Genomic DNA, 22,628 nt, shown 5'->3' on the forward strand with positions numbered 1-22,628 from the left:
TCCTTTCCGTCTTCGACAGGCAGGTGTCCCAGGTGGAAAATTAAGAGGGCTGACTGGAACGAGTACAAAAAGAACATGGTTTCTCAAACTAGTAATATCGAACTAAACGACATAAATACAGCCACTGAATTATTTACATGTAATATTATAACATCCGCAGAGCGGAGCATTCCAAAATCCTCAGGTTCACCAAACAAACGCCAGGTTTCTTGGTGGTCTGAAGAATGTTCGGCGGCTCTAAAGGAACGTCGAAAATGTTTAAGACAGTTCAACAGATCACCGAATGAAGAAAATTTAAGTAGGTACAGAAGAGCACGGGCAAAAGCAAGACAGGTTTTTAGACAGAGACGGCGGCAGTCCTGGTTGGACTACACAGATCTAATAAAACGAACAACTCCTGCATCTGATGTTTGGAGGAAGCTTCGATCTGTTTGCTGCAAGACCCCCCCACCTTCTCTTATTGCTCTGAAAAATGGTACCGATGTGGTAACTGATCCCTTGACAGTTTCCAATTTACTCGGCTCACATTTTGCGGAAATTTCAAAAACGTCATCTTACAATAGGGAGTTTTCAAAATTTCAAAACAAATACAGAAAGACATCCTCTAAATTTAAATATCAATAACAACTCTCCTTTAAACCTTCCCTTTACCATTGATGAACTTGATTCATCACTAAAGGCGACATCAAATTCTGCCCCAGGTCCCGATAACATACATTATGCTATGTTGCGGAACCTGACGGAGGATGGAAAACAAGATCTTCTGAAATTATATAATAGAATATATTTAGAAAACACATTCCCTAATTCTTGGCGTCGCTCACACACATTATCGCTCTCCAAAAACCCGGCCAAGATAGAACTTCTCCAGGAGCCTATAGACCAATTTCGCTTACTAGCAGTCTCTGCAAAGTATTCGAAAGGATGGTCAACAGACGTCTTGTTTGGTTTCTGGAGAAAAATAATCTTCTTTCACCCTCCCAGTGCGGATTCCGACAAGGCCGGTCTACTAGTGACCATCTACTTGCCTTGGAATCGGCAATCCTGAATTCCTTTATTGAAAGAAAACAATTGATCGCCGTATTCTTCGACATTTCCAAGGCTTATGACAAGGCTTGGAGAAGGGGGATATTAAATGCTTTAATATCTTGGGGTGTAGGGGGCCACATGGTTTCTTTCATACAGGGCTTCTTGTCGGAAAGAACCATACAGGTCAAACTTGGGAACACCATTTCCGATTCCTTCACGCTGGAAAATGGTATTCCACAAGGTAGCGTTCTAAGTTGTACTCTGTTTGCCATTGCAATCAATAACATATCGTCCTGCGTTACCCCTCCTGTGCGCTGTTCTTTGTTTGTAGATGATTTCTCTATTTACATCTCTACAAAGAAGCTAGCGGTGGGGGAGAGAGCTTTACAGCTTACCATCAACAGGCCTTGAACAGTGGTGCGGAGTTACAGGTTTTTCTTTTTCGCCACCTAAAACAAAAGCCATCGTTTTCTCCAGAATGCGTACCGTTGAGCAGCCAACGCTCTCTTTGCTGGGTCAGAGAATTACTACTTGTGACAATATCAAATTCCTGGGTCTCACATTTGATACCCGGCTAACTTGGGTGCCTCACCTGAAAGACCTAAAAGATCGATGCGTGAAGCGCTTGAACATACTGAGAGCTTTAAGCGGAACAAAATGGGGGGCTGACAGGACATGCATGCTCAGGTTCTACAAAGCCACCATCCGTTCCTGTATAGATTATGGATGTCAAGCATATGGGTCCGCAAGACCCAGTGCTCTCAAAATGCTTGACCCAGTCCATAATTCTGCTTTAAGACTGGCCACTGGAGCTTTTTCGATCTTCTCCTATTAATAGTCTTCTCGCAGAAACGGGAGAACCCCCTCTTTCGCATAGACGACAACAACTGTCCCCTAAACTATGTTCACGCTCTTTCAGGGAAGCCAGAAAACCCTGCGTTTGAACCGGTCCTCCTGCGAAATCCACTCTATAATTCTTTCCTAGCGAGACCAAATCTTCCTTCACCTTTAGGCGTTAGGGCCAAATCCTACGCTTATGAAATAGGCCTAAATGATTACCAGTTTAAATTCGTTCATCAATGTGATATCCCACCCTGGAGCGTCTCAATGCCAAAAATTATTTTAAATCCCCCCCCCCCACCCCCCCCCCCCCCCACCCCCCCCCCCCCCCACCCCCCCCCCCCCCCACCCCCCCCCCCCCCCACCCCCCCCCCCCCCCACCCCCCCCATTGAATATTTGTAAAGACTACTTGTTTCTTGGTCAGAGCCATGTTTATTACCATGCATATGCTAATTTTGAAGCATATTACATATAATAAACACACATATATAATCAGGCCTAAATCTAGGAGGTCTACCTCTAGGCTACCTGAAGGGGTTGGTGGTTGCTCCTCTTCAGAAGATGTTCAATTCCATGTTCAATTTGGGGTTACATATTCACTTCTAGGTCATTCAATTAATTTTCAAATAACTCATTTTTAACATCACTGTCACTAAAAATCACTCTTATCAACAAATTGTACACCACTAGAAACAACATTTTCACTTGTTGGCACCTGTTCTCGATTTCGTTTACTGATATTTGTAACTTAAATTAGGTTGTAAGGTTATAAATATAATACACACTACAACAGTTGGTAACAAATATTTGTTTATAAAACACAGTGATAAAACCAATATAATAATTGACTAAACCACATCAACAACACGAGAGATCATCTGATGAGTGATAAACTAAAACAAGTTGATCGGAGATTTAAACAATTTTCATGCATCAAAACATCTTTATTGTGTTCCCATGAAGCCAATATTGTTCACAACATGCTTATCAAGGTAAATGGAATTTGGAGTAATAACAAGACAGTAAACTGCAAAAAAATGTGAACGGTTGCCCATTACAGGTGTCTATCATAAAAGGGATAAAAGACAATGAAGGTTAGATTTGTTATAAAATGTGTATTATTTAAATCAGCTGAAATGGATAAAATCAAAGATTTACTTACAGAATCTGACGTTTCAAGTTTCTTGGTCTTTCCAGCAGTGTGCTTATGAGTGAATCTGTCCAAAACATTGCGAACTGTAACAGAAAACTATTGTGAATGATGGTAAAAAACTAAAGCAAGAAGTAATCATTTAAAAAATAAGTACTTGTAAGTACATTAATTGTTCATTTGCTGGTGTAATCATGAGAAAACAAACCAGGTTGCTAATTCATCACCCCAAACATAAAATGGCATAGCTACTGTAATTTAAAAATCTATTTTTTTCTTAACATGTTTTAAAACCATCTGGAAAAAGGTGAACCAAATTATGTTAATGCCTTTTCATGGATTGAAATATATGTACATTTAAACATAACCATGACTACAGCTGTTGCCAATGAAAAAGTTTTATAATGAGAATAATTTCATTTTACTCTCCTAAAAAATTGTGTTTTGGCATTTTTGCTACTTTGTATTAAAGTGACAAATCTAGTTAAACCATAAAGTACATACGTACAAATCTTAATTTAATATTTTAACTAAAATTTTAGTAATATCTTAAAAACAAAACAAAACAAAAACTGGAAAACTGTGGAAATGTTTTTATCAAAACACATAGTTGTCTAAGACTTGTTAAAATTAGTTAAGAGCCAAACCAGATTTCACAAAACCTGACTCTATTCGCGGAATTTTAAGATTATTACAATAATGAGTTATTATTTTATTACATATGAGTCATGAATGGCCCATGCCGCATATGGACTCTATTACTTACACAATTATTTTCTTGTGCAGTATATGCCACCAGTCACTTACACTTGTTTACCTTGTTTGCACCAATTTTAAATTATCTAATTGCTGAGTTACTGCAAATTACAGGGTAGATATTTTAATTTGTCATGTTTTTGAGGTTTATTCAATAATTCAATATTGGTCTAATTGAATGTACCCAGTTTGTGGCATGATGAATTACAATTTTAAAAGGCAAGTTTATATATATATATATATATATATATATATAATATATATATATATATAATAATGTAACAATAAGTAACAATAATGTGTACCTGCCATATGACTGGAAGAGTTTTTCTTGCGTGTGAGAACTGCATCAACCCTAGCACACAGTTTGTCGATGTCAGGCGGACCACAGAAGTCTAGGATGTTGTTGATGTTGGCTTGTTCTCGTTTGTAGCCGATGAATCTATTTATCCTTTCACTGATCTAAAATGTAATAAGGTAAAATAAAATCTGGAACCGAAATGTAAATCCAAAGAGGTAATTTTTACAGGATTAATGAACCTGTATTCATTTTTAGGCCTGCTACAGGGCAGGCCTCCCTTATCTTATCAGTTTTGAGAAAGTCTAGTATCATGTTTGATCACAATCGTCTTCACTTAATTAAACAAATTTTGCATGCTTCATAACCAGTGTTATGTAAAACTTTACAAACTGCAGCACGTAATAACTGTAAAACAGGTTTGAGTTTGTAAGGGAAGTGGTTGTCTATTGAAGTTATTTCCTTCTAAATGTAGATGTTCATGTTTTGCATCAATTAAGTTTTAATTAATTTCAATGAGCTGCCATTTCGTACTAGGTTGAGATAGAAAGCTCTAGTTTCCACTGTTCTTTTCCTTTCAAATGAGCTGTCACTTAACGAGTCTTTGCATTTCAAAATTTTAAGCCGGCCATTCCCCCCCCCCCACCAAAATTCGCATATTTTGGGGAAATGGGCAAAGTTGTAAACAATTCCTAGAAAGGTATCTCGAGTTCCATCCCTTCCTCACTCTTTATCCATCAAAACTGAACAGAGTATATCCATACTTTTAACTCACTGTATATCAATCTCTCTTTATAGTATGATGTATTTATTCATAAAAGGGTTTTCAAGTTTTCATTAAAAGATAGAAATGTTTGTTTACATAACATCAAAGTTTATTGGTTACCACAAGAATTTTAATTTCATGAAATCAATTCAATTTCCATGAATTTGATAAACTATTTGATCATTTATCATGGGTATGACTTATTACAACATAATGAATGAATTGAATACCATGCTTACTGTATTAATTGGAATACTTAAAAGAACTTACACCTACCGATAAAAATTGTATGCATAAAATACGAATACATTTCATAATTTCCCACACTTTAACAGAAGATTAGTTTGTGTTTTATTTGGGAATTAGAAACACCCAAGGAGAACCTAATAGCATTAAATTACTTATTATTGTGCCACCATAAGTTCAAAAACAATGGCAACAGAGAGGGAAGTGATACAATGAACGAATGAACTGACTGCATCTTTCTCAAACAAATGATGGCAGATGGAACCATCTTAATAAACCAGTTCTTACACTAACACCGATTCTTTCACTGCAAATATAGATGAAGAAACACCCATTTGTTTGATAAGAGGAGTGCAACCTGTCCACTCTACATCTCCTGGTTTGGTCTTTCTTTTGGGCGTGTTTCACTTGGATTACTGAATACCCAGTTTTTATCAGGTCAAGAGGACCTCTGGTCATCTAATTCTTAATCGAAGAATACCAACATTGGTAGGTACTTCATCTATTTAACCATGTTAAATTCCTGTTCGTTATCCACCTATGTGTGGATATCCTATGGTTTCCAGCTTATATGCACACATCTCAAACTTCCTTCCAAAAGGTCTAAAGTATATACAACTAAAAAAAACTTAGGCCTACCTAACAACTAACAATGTTGAACCTAATTTGTTTACGCTCGCAAGATTCTGCTTTTTCAAAGTTGATCAAATCAGAATTTTCCTGTATAAGTTGTCCTAGTCGGTATAAAGTTGATCGATTACAGAGTAATTATACAACTGAATGTCTTTACAACGTTAACACTATTTTACATCATGTACCTGACAAATTTCATTACAGAAGTTATATTTGTCCTACGGATAGCAATAATTATGTCTATGCTTCCCGGACAAAAAGTGGCCTACAAATTTGTACTGTAGGCATACCTAACAACTAACAATGTTAAACCTAATTTGTTTACTCTCGCATTTAATTATGTAAAATAAATAACATAAAATATAAAGATTCTGAGTTTTTGGTTTCATTTAAATTATAATCTTATTTTTAAATATCTGTTAAAAGTTTGTAAAGAATAATTATTAGCTTTAACAATTTAGTTTTGTTTAAAAAAATGTAATTATTATTGATATCCATTTTGTTTATGAAATGTTATTATCATTATATAGTGGATCGTTATGTGTTATCGTGTTACTCAGGTTACTCCTGTTACCTGTCACCCACCCCTACAGAACATCTCCTTCGGAAGTGGATAGGGATATGGATATAATCCTGCGGACTAGCAGGTTAACTTTTAGAGAATGGTAATATTATTACATAATATTGACTAATGCTGTCAACATTAATTTGAATATCTTGAGAGCAATCTTAAGACTGAAGCTTTAACCAAGATTGTGTATGCAAGTTGGCTGATAAGACTTTGGTTACAGCCATTTGTGAATGTGCGTTACCAAACGGAAACATGAAAAGAGCTTAACTATTTTAAATAGGCCACCACCATTGCCATCTTTGGATGACAACAATGTGTACGCAAGTATTAATATGATACACAAACTAACATCTTGCATCAAGGTGTGTCACTGGTTAAAAATTTAGAGTTCACAATATTGCTAACTCATTCAATTTTTTACTGCGTATGTGGATCCCAAAATGAACAATATAAGTTGTCTCTTTCAATAAATTTGTGTCACACCCGACAAAGTTTTGAGTAGTAAAACAAATTGAGGAACACATGTGCATTTGGTTGACAATTCAACTTTAAAGTTTCTTCAAGCTTCCAAAAGGAAGGAAGAAAATGTATACAGCACGCACGAGACAAGGTTGAAAAAAGTTGAAAAGGAGATATTTTTTAGTGTTCTTCTAACAGTAGTCTGACTCTTGTATTACCACTGTTGTTTTTACATGCCAGTATTAAAAAATCAAATAGCAATTTGCAAAGAACAATGTTATGTGATTCTTTTTTTGACTGGGAAATTTGTTAAATGTTGAACCCCTTTAGGCTACATTTTCTAATTTGTAAGAAAAAGATTTTACTGATCACTTCAAAAGGCATTATAGGTGTATAAATTCAAGAAAAAACAGCTACAAATACGTGTTTTACACACTGTAAAAAATCATACTTCAGCCGTTTCTTTCGGGGAAGAATAAATTCAAGAAAGCTTGAATTGTTTATCATCACTTTACCCTGCCGCCAGCCACATTGTGTCACAAATTTAACAGAAAACCAACTGCATCATTTTGTAAATCTATAACACCCTGATATTAATAAAAGAAATTAAATCATTCTAGAATTAAGAGTTAAAAATTAAAATGTATTACTGTTTTATATTTTTAATTACCTCATTCTTGGTAGCATTCACTTGTATCAGACTTGATGAAATGTCCTTGTCCAGACTGTCATCACTCTCTGAATCAGACGAACCAGGATCACTCTCAGCATCTGACGAACTAGAATTCCATTTCACTGTAAAATAATTCATTCTGCACATCTGATTCAAATTTTGAAAAACAGAGTTCAAACACTCAGGCATTCTCGTTAGCCCATCTGTCTTACACAGTATTATAAAATACCCCACAACTTACCTGCATTGTCTTGCGATGCAGGGAGCCTAGATTACAATCCCAGCTCGCTCACACTCACTTTTTTACTTACTTATTCACAATCTCATTACCAGCATGTACGACTATCAACCATACAGTTGACAGCAAGCCAATAAAGTTTTTTATATAGAACCAAACAAGCAGAGATAAGTAACCTGCTTAAATCTCTGTGAGTTGAAGCTCTGCAAAGGGCAGTGTAGAGGCAGAGGGTTGTGTCTGTAAGCCTACCCCATTTTGATCAAAACTATCCTGACCACACCTATTCCTTCAAACACTGCAGCTCATCTTTAATTTATTGCTCACTATATTCCATCAAGTCTTGACAAAAGAGTAAATGACTAATGTTTTTGGCAAAGCCAACCTCATATCAGCTTTAACCAGCACTAGATATGACTAACATCACTGGCTTAAGCAATCTCGGCACTCACAAGAATGGTCCAACAAAGAATTTTTTTTTCCTTTATTGTTTATTGTTAAAATAGTTTCAATGCACTTAGTCCAATTAAAATGCAAATCCAGTTCTAGCCCCAAAAATTTTGTGTTTCCACTAATAGAAAATCTCTGATGTTCAAATTCTAAATCATTAAAATGATTATTTCTTGATTAAGGAGTACAAAATTTTACCAATTTAGTTTTTTTCTTGGTTTAGTTTGAGTCCATTTGTTTCAAACCATCCCTTTAATTCAGTTATGGTTTCACTGATTTTAACTTTCAATTCATCGTCATTCTTAGATCTAACAAGTGCAGTTGTATCATCTGCATAAAGTGTTAGACTGTTTGATATGTTTGCAGGGAGATCATTTATGTACAAAAGAAACAAAAGAGGTCCCATAATTGAACCTTGTGGAACCCCAACTTTTAATTGCTCCCACTGTGATTTAGATTTAACATATTTTTTACAGATGACTGTCCTTTGATAACGATTTTATAGATAGGATTTGATCCGAGATATTGAATTCTTAGAAATTTTATAAGCATTCAACTTTTCAATGAGTACATCATGATTAACGCAGTCAAACGTCTTGGACAGGTCACAAAAACACACCCACTGCACTCTGGGATTCGTCCAAGGTCCATGACACTTCGTCAATAAATTTAGATAATGCAGTCATTGTACTCATCCCTTTTCTGAAGCCAAATTCTACAGAAGCTAAAATTATAATTTTTTTCTAAAAATGCTGATATTTGATTTAAAGCTGATTTTTCAAAAATTTTAGGTAAACGATGGCAGAACTGGAACTGAAACCAGTCCTATAATTATCAGGATTTAATCTCTCTCCCTTTTTATGAAGAGGTTTGACTTCTACCAACTTTAAATAATTATTGGAAAAGAGGCATTTTGAAAAGATTGGTTTATAATAATAGCTAAAGGTTTTGCTATAAAATCTGAAACTTTTTTTCATCACATTTACTGGAACTCCATCCCAACCTGCGGATTTTTTATTTTGTAAAGATTTAATTACTTTCAGTACAACATGTCAGTAATGTTTAATTTTAAATATAAGAAAGAAATTTAAAAAAAGGAACGACTACTTGAAATTTTGTAAGTGTTTGGAATTGCAAGAAGTAGTCAAGAATAGCTAGTAAACAGAACACTGTTTGGGATGTTATTTGGAAAGGTCCTATGGGAGGAGCAACTCATAAGTTACTAAAAGTAATAAATACTCAGCTCAAGTACCTTGTGATCGCTGTTCAAATACTCATAAAAATTATGGAGTCTCTTGAGATCAAACAAAGCATATATTTAGAAATGGATATTTAATATTTAAATTGATCAAAACTCATTTATAAACTCATATTTTTTGATATTTAAATAAATGAAAATATGTGTTATTTTATACACTTTTATTTAATTCATGTGTAAGTACAATAACTGAAATAAACCCAAATTCACCATTTTTTTACAATGTAATTATAAAAATATATATCATATATATAAAATATATATAAATCACACAGTTTATTTTCTCTTAGGACAAGAAGCTGATTGCACTTAGTCATAAAAGAACCTTTGTGTTACTCTAAGAGTAAAAAGGATATTCTGGATGGGTCAGTTTTAGGAGTAGAGGCCACCTCCTGTCCGAGATCCATGAGGAAGTATTTTGGGTATTAAACTTTAGTTTATGTTTCCTTGGAAGAAGGGGAGGCCAGCTCTGTACCAGCCTCTCCAGACAAAGCTGGTTGGAGTAGCACTATAGGCATGTCTAGGCTAGGAACTTCCTTTAACACTTTGAGAGCCAACCAATTCTAACAGTTATTCCCTCTGTATATCGATCTAACTTTGCACCCTAATATCTCGACATTTGCAGTTAGTGATGTGCTACTCCTGGACATCCATAGGGGTTGCCCACATTTAAGTGACATAAGTTTTTTAGTGTGTCCAATGTAGGTTCAATTGGAAGGTATAAATCAACCAGAAGTGAACATTACAACCAGCCCTCCTGTATATTACATAAATTTCAACTAATTATTAAAGTTGACGTTAGTAATTTTATACTAATTTAAGAAGTATGACAAATTAATAACTTTACAAAGTTACAGGTTATTATAGTAATAAAGTTACAATTTGAAATACTAATACAAGATAACAAGATAATACATTATACCATGGTTGCCTGGTAAAATAAAATAAAATTTTAAAATATAACTTTATATATATATATACAAAAGAGGTGTTAGTATATATGACATTGATAGACTAAGAAAGTATCTAACTGATCATTATAAAAAATATATGTATATGTATGTTTCTACAGAGAAGGTTTATAAGCTATGCCCATTGATGTAACTTGCCACCATGGCGGCGCTGTAAAGAAAAGTTTTCACATGCTGTAAAGAAAAGCGCCTGCAAACATTATGAACTGGAATTACGATACAGTTATGTATATTAAATAGCCAAACACTATTTGAAGGCACTAAGTTATGATGTATATATTTACCTTTAAAATAAACATCAGTTTTGTACTTAATCCTTTTAGTTCCAAACCAATTGGCCAAGTCACGTTATATGAATGCCAGAGTTACTGGTCCGAATCGTCCCATTGAGCACCCGGGCCTTTGATGCACGTAATGTCACAGAATCGCCAGGGCCAATTCAGTGCTTTTTACTCGTGTACACATAAATGGTCATAGTTTTTTTATCTTTGGTGAAAAAATTATGATTTTTACTTTGTTTATTTAGTTATTAGTAGGTGTAATGTTTATGTATACACACATTTAAAATATCTTGATTTAAAAGTATTGTTTATATAAGATAAATGTGAAGTTTTTTAAATTATGTTCCAATTTTTTTAACTTTAAGTTACTAGAAGTACATGGAAAAAATTAGACTAAAGTACATGTATGTATAATGAGAATGTGCAAGTTTAGAAAAATAATACTAAAATTTCACACAAAATATATATTTTATTAATAAAAAACAAAGTATAAAAACCACTTTTGCCATCAAAGGAATTGGTCTCTTTGTTTTTGAATTTTATGAATTGTAAATTACAAATATGTTTTAATTACATTAATAAAACTTTATCCTAAAAATATTTCAAACATAAGATACTTTTTAAAATGACCTGTAAAAACAAAATATCTTAAATGAAAAATTGAAATCCTTTAACATAAGAAGGAACATTAATATTTGTGCACATATAATAACGTGTTCTTATAATAATGTAATAAAAATTAATCTACTGTTGGGAAAAACAAATGGTACAATTGATCAAATAAGACTAAATGAGCTATAAACTATAAAATAACTATAATAATAAACTAAAACTAAAAGAGACTATGTATAAAGAGGCCTTTGCTTTATTTGCACACATGTTTGGCGTAACATTCTGCGTGGACACCAAGTTTGCAGTTTGAACACACCATGCTCGATCGTTTTTCTTTTCCTTTCTGGATTATTTTTTTCGTGAACAAACACTGCATTCTTTTACCTTCATATCTGGAATGTTTTTCAAGTCCAAACTTTCCTCCTGGTGCATCTCCACCACCTCTTCCTGTTAGCTGTCAGCAGCCAGTGACTCAATGAACTCAACCATAAAATCATAGCGAGTGAGAGGTTTCTGTGTGTTTTAGTTTATATAAAACATTAGAATTCAGGGCCATCCGTCCAATAATGTTAAAAAATACCTTTTTCCAGCTTTGAGGGACTACGCTCGTCTAAATACGTAAGTATTTAACATTTGGTCGGTGCCATCAATTCTACCCATCCCCATTTTATTGATGTACGCTCATTGGCTTAGTTTTGATAATAAGTCTCCTGTTTCTGTTAAATGTATAATCTAACTTAACAGTTTTTTACTTCACAGTTGGTCAACATAACAATAAATTGTGATTTGTGGAGCAGTAGGACGTACGTATCGTGTGACAACCAGTGCCACTGTCTTCTAAATAAGATGTAATTTTATTCACCATTTAAACCAAACACGTAATGGAAAATAATAATAAGTACAATTCTTGACGCAAATATTTTTGGCAACAACTACATAGATTTTAATTAAAAATTGGTCGGTAAATTGTTGTGCATTTAATGAAAATGAAGAGAGCCAATATATTGGCCCTTGGCGCTAAAAGGGTTAAAGCTTGAGTGTTTCTATATAAAGTACCACTTTCTAATAAAGTACATATACATGTACAATGGATATAAACATACACTTTTGACAGATTTTCTTGATCGTCCGGCAACAAGGCAAACTCTCGGCGTTGGAAATATAATTTACTTGAAACAGAAATGTTCATACAAGGACAAAGCTTACAAAAAGCATGCAAAGGCGCAGGAAACAGCTAGTAAAATATATATAAAACTACGAATAAAGTCACTTTCATAATAGATAACCTTGAACAACAGCTAATAATAGCAGATTATCAATTTGTAAAACAAAATAATCGTGTACACAGCAGCTGATTGTCACGAGCAATGTATTATTCCACTAAGAATGACAGCTGGATCACTAAGATTATGTCCGGACTGACAAATCAAACAAAAGCTTGAATTGTGACTGCCATCAACTAAAACACCCAAGAAGCATTCTCATGCATTTTGACAGAAAATTAGCATAAATAACATTAATATAATGTATTGTTTCTGAGATACAATACAGTGCAATGTATTCCACTGAGGATGTTTAGAGTTAGATTTAATCAGAGAGATATTTCCCCTTACAGTGGGTGAGAAGGCTAAACCTAAAATACACAAATTAGACATAAGTATATAATGGGAAACAAGTGTGATTAAAAAAAGTGCTAGAATACAGAAATACAAGTAGTTTAATGTTGATAAAAATAGCATGTTCTGGTAAGAGATCAATAAGCAGAGCTAAAACTGAATAATACATTTACTTTTTTATTATGACTTGTCTTACCTCCACTCAAATATGCAATGCAAAACAGCTAATGATTCCACTAAGACACCGATAACTTCTGCAGGCATACTAGGGTCTGGACTTGTTACGCACATCAGCAATTCTCCATCTTCCCTGGAAAGCATAATTTAACCATTATAAAGAGTTATACACATATATACAAGTTTGAAATGAACATTTTGCATGGTACAGTCATCTGTGCAAAAGGAATAGTGAAAAGATTGACCATAATTTAAGGTGAACTTTTTCATAGATTCATTTACCAAATGTAACACTAAGAGACTTTGGTTCAAAATTTTTGTAAATAGGATGATTTTATTATATTGCTTTTCTGATTAGGATTTCAAGGTAAGTATGACCTAGCATAGCATTTGCATACTGCCATACCACTGACACAAAGTTGTCAATTTTAAATGGCATGAGACGATTCTATTCAGTGTTAGTTCTATGGGACTATCTCTAGTTTGTGTCAGTGCTATGGAAACTAGATAAGGAGAGTCTGGAAAATTATATCATACACAATACACCTCTTCCCCTACTCATACAAACTCATCAGTTGACAGCGCTCCCTGATCAATTAGTGCAGTACTCGAAATATCTCCCCATATACAGCACATTGAGTTCTGCTTGGATTACGTTATGAGGATTTACATCCGACCAGTAAACGCAGTTATGCTGATTAACGCGTTCATTTAGTTTGAAACATGCCTCATCACACCACAAAATTAATCACACAAAATTTGAATCAGCCTCTGAGTGGATAATTATTTTTTCACAGAATTCAAATCGCTCATCGGAATCATCCTTGTGAAGCGCTTGAAGTAAATTGATATAATTATGAAATAGGTCGAATTAATTTAATTTAGTCACTTGAATTCTATTAGTCAGGAGAAATAAATTTTACTACAGTATTTTCACTTACATATTATTTTGAATTGTCTTTATATACATTTAGTTGCTTAATGAATATTACAAAATTTCCTAATTTTACTTACAAAATAAATTACATTTTTAGTAATTTATTATAAAATGCGTAACTCCTGACCCTGTCAATACCCTGACAGCAACTTCATGCAGCTGCCAAGTCACATAATATCACTAAGTGACTGCAAGGACGTGTCACATGTGATCTCGGACATGGCCTAAAGAGAACTGTGCTCTGGCCTGATAAACCACTCCTCTCCTCCACCTCGTCAAAACTCCATAAACCGATCAGATGCGAGATTATCTTATATGGGAACCCATCTACTCAACTCTGACTATGACTCACTTGCTAGACTAAACAGTTTATTTTACCTTTACAAATAGTTTTTTTTTTTTTTTTAATTATTTTTGTGCATTTTGAAACATTGGGTTTATTTAATTTACTTCATTTTTGTATTGATTATGTTTTATTTTGCAGTAAAAAAAAGAATATATTTTTAAATTTTGATCCATTATATAAAGTATTTTGTAAATAAAACAAATTCCGTTTGCTATTACCTTTAAAAATGGCCGGAACGTGTACCACTGATGGTAAATGCATGCTAAGACATTTCTCTAGAGTGTATGTTATATTTAACTGCTTTAAATACGTGTACCACTAGTGGCACACTACGTTTTATGAAAATCTCCATGCAAGGACTAATACTCGTAACACAGTAATGGTAATTACTTACTCAGTCATGATGCCAATGTTATTTACAGACCATTCTTCTCTAATCCTCTTACAAGTATATTCACACAATTCTGATATCTGGCTTCCATCACCAAAGAACTCCTGAAAACAAAAGCTATTACTGATAGTAATCACCTTTAAAACTTTTTTAACATATAAAACAGATATAAGCATTGTGCAATGTTTTACAAAATTTTAATGACTAAAATTAATTAGTTACCTTTTTTGTGCTTCAACCGAAATTTATTAACAGTTTGTTCGAAAATTCACTTAAGTTTTTTATAGCATAATATTAACATTTTATAACTTTAACAGGCATACTTTCTTTTATTAATTCTCTTACATTAACGAACCCTATGTTAAAAATGTAATGAACTGTTTTTTTAGAATTCTGCATGGAGTTCAATGTTAGTATTGAAATTCTTAAAATTATACACCTTACAAATGGAGAAAATTATGATTTTTAACAAACTTATTCAAATGCTAAATAATTATATTTTTATGATGTCATAATTTTACACCTATAAAAATTGTTCTATCATCAAAATTAACTATGACATAAACATGTAATTTAGGTATAGATGCTATCAGGTGTTATTTATTTATTCATTCATTCATGGTAAACACCATTTTATAACACATAATAATGCACAAGGTGGTAATACATAAAAAATGTTTATACAATAAAAGTTCAATTGCAACAAGTAAATATTATAATCATGCATCAAGTAGGAGTAAACAACACCAGCTATAAAAAGTAGAATAAATAGACTAAGCTACACAATATAAAAAACATTAATAAAAACAACAAAGCCCTAACAAAATAAAACTATAAATTAACAATAATAATGTATCAAGCAATGATAAAAACTTAAAAAATAAATTAACATCATACATAGCAAATAGTGTAAATTTTTACATTAAAAATTCATGGTGAGGGAGACTTTACACTGTCGAAAAAGTAATCATGTGATTTAGTTATTTCATTTCCAGTTCTATAGAGCCTTGACATGCGACTATTGTACAAATATGATGTAAAATGCAGATACAGAAGAAAAGGTTGTTTGCTCAGGTGGATGTTGGCACTCTGAAATCAAATTTAGCCAGAAGGTCAGGGCAGTCTACATCACCAGTTACAATTTTTTTTTAAGAAACCATATCAGCCTGTTGTCTTTTTGAAACCAGTGATCCAAGACTATGATAATTAGCCAGCAGATCCACGGGGGCAGTAGAGTAGTCTTATCCCAATCTGAAGCCAACAAATCTCAGGAAACACCTCTAAATCTTCTCAAGCCAATCGATGTGGGACACAAAACTTCACTATTGCACTCAATGGTGCTTCTAACAAGAGAAGTGTAGAGGACCTTTATAGCTTCAACACTTATACCCTGCTTGGTGGCACGGAAAATTATAAAATGTCCAAGATATTAGCAATGTTCCAAGGGAACTCCTGTATGAAGCATCAGAGAGCTAAACTGCTAATTACCTTTTCATTAAGCACACTAGTTGCAAAGAAGAAAAGAGAGCTCTCTTTATAAGCAGATGACAGCCATTTATCTGTTGCTTTATTTAACATTGGGAAGGATAATATTATTAACATTTCCTTACCAAACAAGCTATAAGTAGCAGCCCCTTGATCAAACTGTATACCAAATGTACTAAAGACATTTCAGCAGCAATCATTAATGTAATAGATAATGAGGAATCAATATATAGAAACCGTAACCCAACAAAAGAAACTTGGGAAATTATAAACAGTTTCAGACCATCCAATAAACTAGAAAGTCATGATGTGTGTGAACTGGAAATCAATGGGAAGGTTACCAGTGATCCTAAAGAGATAGCCTCAATTTTCAATTTCTCTTTTGTCAACGTATCTGAGCATTTATATGAATCTGTTTCATCAAATCCTCCGTCTGTTGCACAGTATTCCACTGCTGTCATAAAATATAAACTAGACTTTTCTTTTCTTGGAATATTGAGACAATAAAATCTATTCTGTCATTAAATAACAGCAATTCAACTGATACCTTTAGATTTTCATCCTCTCTAATTAAAGAATTTGCAACAGAATTAGCACTGATACTAACATTTCTTTTTAATTCCTCCATCTCCCAAGGTATTTTCCCCTCAGACTTAAAAAACCACTCCCTTGCTTGAAAATGGCTTTACATCTGATGTAAACTCGTATCTAGACCAATCTCTATTTTTCCAATCTTTGCTAAAATATTCAAAAAGATTGTCCAAGCCAGGCTCTATAATTTCTTAGAGAGAAATAATGTCTTAACACCATTGTAATTTGGATTCAGGTGTAATTGCAACATCTCATAAGCCACAGCATTCGCATTAAAGAAAATTTTGTCTTCCCTCGATGCTAGTAAACACCCTCTGTTTGTAATTGATTCTGTGATTTAAGCAAAGCTTATGACATGGTCGACCACTGCATCCTCCAAGATAAATTAGAAAAATATGGCATCCGTGGTGTCTTGCTGAACTGGTTCCACTCATACCTTATTGGTAGAGTTCAGTGTATTCAAATCAAACATTGTGAAAACGCCTACCAATCAGACTTTAAGGCTGTAAAAACTGGAGTACCTTAGAGCTCATTGCTGAGACCTTTGTTGTTGTTTTTTTTACATCAATAATCTCTTATACATCTCATTAATAATCACAAGAAAATATTCACTTACATTATCTCTATTTGCTGATGACACTTATTTAATTTTTAATCACATTGACAATGATTCTTTTTCAGCACTTTTTCATAGCCTCATCAAGACTCTCAGATTGATTCTCCTTTAATAAGCTATTCTTAAATCTACAAAAAACTCACATAATTGAATTCCACACTCAGAAGACATCAAATTTATCCCGCTAGTTTATCTGAAAGACCATTGTCTTGATTGTGTGCCTTTAACAAAATTTCTTGGCCTCCTCATCGATTCTAATCTGAGATGGAATTCTCACATAATCAAATTGGTTAAACAGTTGAATTCAGCTACATTTGTCCTGAGGTGTCTTTCCTAATTTTCACCAAAAGAAATTCTCAAACTGGGTTATCTTGGTTTATTTGAATTAAGGCTTAGATATGGCCTTGGATTCTGGAGCTATTGGAATACAGCATTGTTTAATAGAATTTTCTTCAAACAAAAGAGGGCTTTGAGAGTCGTCTGACACGTGGGGCAGCGGGACAGTTGTAGAGAGCATTTCCCAATCAAGTGGAATCCTTACATTGGCTAGTCTCTTATTTTATCATAAAGTAATATTAGTAAACAAACATAAATAAATATTTTCAGTTCTTTATCACAAATATCACACTAGACATAAAACAGATCTTCTGGTAGACAAATCTAAATTAACTCTGTTTAAAAACTCAATATTTTAATAACTTAATTCCAATGCATATAAAAAATAAGTCTGAAAAAGTGCAAGTTTTACTTGAGAGCCCACTTGGTTGGAAAGGCTTTCTACAGTCTTCAGAAGGTCCTTGTTGAGCCTATATGAAGTCAGCAGATCAATCTGTAAATAAACTTTACATGCATGTAAATATTATTTTTAGCATTACACCATTCTTAAGTGTATTTTATTTATCTAATGTAACTTGTATATGTTCTGGCTTGCACTAAAAAAACAGTAAAATTCAACTGTAAATAAACGAGTATTGAGTATTAATGTTATCTCATACTGATAAACTGATTTCAAAATATGAACTCTGTTGAGAACTTGGGAACGCCTACCCACTTGCATTCACACCCAAAAATTTCAAAAAAGGATTTGAAGTAACCAGGATTATGCCATTCGACAGGTAAGTATATCTGAATAAATAAGCTGAAACAAATGTTTGCAAGCATTTTGGCCAAATCAACCAATGCAATGCTGAAATAAACTAGAAGATTCCAAGAAGAATTATAATTAATAAGATCAAGAACATAGGTATGTCTAGAGGAGGTGCCACCATTACGATGGCACCATCACTAGATGAGATTTTTTCTGTGCAGAATGAGGTTTTTACGTAGAAAACCAGGAAACTGCAACATTTCTATCGAAACACTAATTTAAAAGCCAATTCATATTGATCTAATTACTTTTCATTTCATAAAGCATTTGCCACATATACAAAATAAGCTATCGGTGGCCATTCACCATGAGTTAAAAATAGGGGTAAGGTACGATAAGCAGACCCGGTTTTTTTATATCGAAATTGGCAAATGATATTACTTAATCATAAACATTGATACAACCAATCGATACTGATTAATTATTTGGAACAATTAATCTATATCAACAGCTGTAAACACTTTCAAACAATACACGTAATCGTATTATTATATATACCATTACGTGTATACATAACAATAATAGTTATTATTATACATACACGTAATAATATATAATTATGTGTGTATAATTACAAAAAATTCAATAATTATGAGGTAAACCATATGAATTGTGCCTCATAATTATTATTTATGAGTTTTCCTGTTTGATCGATCTCGCTCTGGTTAGTTTTATTATTTATGAGTTTTCCTGTATACTCATATTTTAATTTAAAACATATGATTGTTGTTTAGGATTATAGATACTTTTGATAGTCTAGGATTCGATATGCGAATATTAGGTATCGATGATTATATTCTTCGATATAAAAAACCGGGTCCGCCTATCATACCCTACCCAAAAATAGACTTTGCTAATGCTCAGCCAAATCCCATAGAGACATTCACATCATCTAACTTCATCTTGTCTTCATACAAACAAGGTAGGAGTACATCACACCACGTGTTACACAATAGGCACTACTGATGTACAATTTGAAATCTATATCTCATTTAATTAGGTTACATGTGCTACTATACCACATTTTAAAATTCATATGATTGTACTCATACAACATTTCAATTTCAATTTGTTTAAAAACGTATTTATTCTGTAATTTTCTCTTTAGCATCATGGTTACCAATAAAAACAGAGTAAAATTGTTCAAAAACATTGAGACAAACCTTGTCACATCCACCATCATTGGAATCAGTGTTACTTAAATAGATATTAAGTTTCGTGCAACATTTTAAGTATATAGAGTTTTTTCTTAAAAGTTTGTGCAGACAGACAGACAGCATGAAAGTTTTCTAGCTCCTTGAGTGATAGGGTGTACTAAACCGATAAAACTGAATAATGAAGGACCTGAAAAATTAAATGGAAGTCTTATTGACCAATTGAACAATGTAGGCTAACATTATTACATATGTTAGTAGGCTGTCACATGTTAATAAATTTTGAATCTCATTGCCATTATGGTTAGTCCCATCCACAAGACCATCATAAAATATTCACTAATGCTCAAGAAAATCCCATTGAAAGGCATGCACATTTTTAAGTCTATAGGTCAGTTTATTCTCAAGATATCATGTAGACAGCAATGAAATTTTTCCAGTCCTTAGAGTAAGCCCCTAATGTCCAGTCAATTATCATCTAAATCTCTATGAATTGGCTTTGCTATGGTAAGATAAGAATTTATTACATCAAACAACCTATTAGAAACAAAATTTTTTATCTTTTAGGCTATAGGCCTACTATTTATTTTTAGCATGCTTACTTAGTCTACTGTATCATACCTGATCATTATAGGCTAATTTCCCGCTATAAAACGAAAATGAATCACCAGAATTTTGCAGTACATATCGAACGAAATCTAACAGTGATATTGGTGATCCCGAAAAATTTATGTAATTCATTAGGTAAAAATATGTACGCACCAGTACTTTCATAAGATAACGATAAAGTTGTACTATAAGAACATAACCATACTATAACCTCCAACCACACTATCACACCACGCCGCACGCCACGGTCCACACACAACACGAATTCATATAATTCATAGCACAACAAAACCACAGTAGGCTATCAGTCAGACACAGACCTCAGCTCTCTTTCTGATTTGCCAAAGGGCCGGTTTAGAACACTGTTGAAATTTCAAGGTACAGTACACTGTTGATTGGCACTTTGTTGTGAATTCATTAGCCAATGTTACAATATACATTTAATATTTAATGTTCTTGAAAAATGTCATAAATCTTTTAGTCTTGAATGAACCGAGCGTTCGCGAGATTTGAAAGCAAAAGTCAGAGGTAATGTGGAAGGAAATACTTCTCTTTGTCAAAAACTGCTTCTATTTCTCGAGACGTGCGAGAGTTGAAATAAATGAAAAGGCATTGAGCATATGTATAGTCGATAAAGTCAGGAAGAGAGTTCCCCTAAGCTCTCACATCAGAAAAAAAGTTTAACAACTACACAACTATTTTCGAAGTCTTTAGGGGAGTTCAGTAAGATTCCACATCCACCACAATTCCTGGCTAGTAAGGAACGGTTTGAAAGGTTTAATATTCTCTTCAGCTTCCACAACGAGAAGCTCGTAGGTGAAGCAGCTTCTTATTTATAATTTTAAAGGAATAATTCTAACAACTAATGATATTTTATGCAACACACAAAATTAAAGCCTTACATAATGCTATCTTACGGATAAATGCTAAATTAATGCTATAAATTTTATTCCTTTCAATTATCAATTCATATGTCAGTTGTGCTGTACATCTGATCATTGTCATACCTTTTCGCCTAGTTTACACTACCGGTATATGTTGTAGTCTAGGTGTCTCTGATGTCAAAACAATGTAAAGATTTTCTATTTAGTTTCTTCGTCACTGACTTTTTATTTTAATCTCTTCAAACTAACATGACTCCATATTTCAGGAGTTAAGTCTGAGACATCATCAGATTTTATAGGTTGTACAAGAGGAAGGTGAACTGGGCTAAACTCAAAATTCAGATTTAAACAATTTAACTGTGTTTACAATCACTATAGATTATTCAGTTTTGACATTACTAAGATTTTCAGGAATTAGCTTGAAATCCTATCAGTCCTATAGTTAATTAATTGTAAAGAGCGTTTATTTTTAGTTAAATAAGTAATAGTCTTGATTATAGATCCTTCTAGGGATCCTTCTTAGTTAATTTTTAAGACTGCAATGTATTTTTAATTTACAACAATACAATTAGAAATGATTTTAAAATAAACGAATAACTAAAATTACTTTTATCTTTGATTATGAAACCTTCAGAAGATTTCATAATTAATCTAAACAAAACAATTAATACTCCAGTCGGCATGGACTTCTGATATCATGGGTTCTCCCGATGTCTTCAAAATGCTCTGTCGCAGATCAAGATCATACCAGTACCAAACAACACCACTCACCAAACCTAAACCAATTGTCCAGCACAGCTGATGCAACAACAATAACAGGACCAGAGTACATAACCTAAATGTATTGCATAACTGGGTCACTTATGTTTATCAGTGTATTATACAGATTTTAATTGTTATTTGTATTGGTGATTATATATCTCTCTCAATATCATAGTAGCTCCGGATAACTCCACGAAAAAGATCGTCTAGCAGTAAGTTCCCAATACCTGGTAATCATGTAAGTTTGTTTTTATAGTAGCAAGCAACAGTTCATTCTCGTTTATCCAGATTATTTTGAATACAAATGATTGGGATGGAATAAGAATACGTTAAAATACAATACATTCCAAATAAAAAATATTTATGTGTTACAGATATTATACAGTACATACAGTAAAAGAGAACAAATTTATTATTTCTTTTACAGCTTTTAATTGTAAAGAAAACCAAATCAAAAAGGTTTTTATTGTTCTGAAAAGTCAGTTGCTTGTTTCATCCTTATACAGACAGGCTCTTAGCCATATGGAAGTCCTTCATTGCAGGATTTGCAGGTAGATGTTTAGACTAGTGATGGGAGAATGAAATACAGTGTATTCAAAAGCACCCTTGTATTCAAACATGTATTCAAATACTTTTTCTATCAGACAATTCTATACCTGTCTTACTTCCTTCCAGTAATCCTGT

General features: G+C 33.3%; 1 long non-coding RNA gene across 2 annotated transcripts; it reads right to left on the reverse strand.

Moving 5' to 3' along the window:
* Window positions 1-2,760: 2,760 nt before the first annotated feature.
* Window positions 2,761-22,173, reverse strand: LOC124357794. 2 transcript variants are annotated; one of them, XR_006921975.1, is made up of 6 exons: window positions 21,790-22,173; window positions 14,700-14,800; window positions 13,042-13,155; window positions 7,420-7,544; window positions 4,082-4,238; window positions 2,761-3,106 (listed from the first exon to the last, which is right to left on the reverse strand). It is a non-coding gene; the product is annotated as an uncharacterized LOC124357794 (long non-coding RNA). The 2 variants fall into 2 exon arrangements; XR_006921974.1 differs by lacking the exon at window positions 21,790-22,173 and adding an exon at window positions 20,311-21,761 and having other exon boundaries at window positions 2,764-3,106.
* Between the last annotated feature and the right edge of the window lie 455 nt (window positions 22,174-22,628).

Source organism: Homalodisca vitripennis, chromosome 3, assembly GCF_021130785.1.
Source record: "Homalodisca vitripennis isolate AUS2020 chromosome 3, UT_GWSS_2.1, whole genome shotgun sequence".
NCBI lineage: Eukaryota > Metazoa > Arthropoda > Insecta > Hemiptera > Cicadellidae > Homalodisca > Homalodisca vitripennis.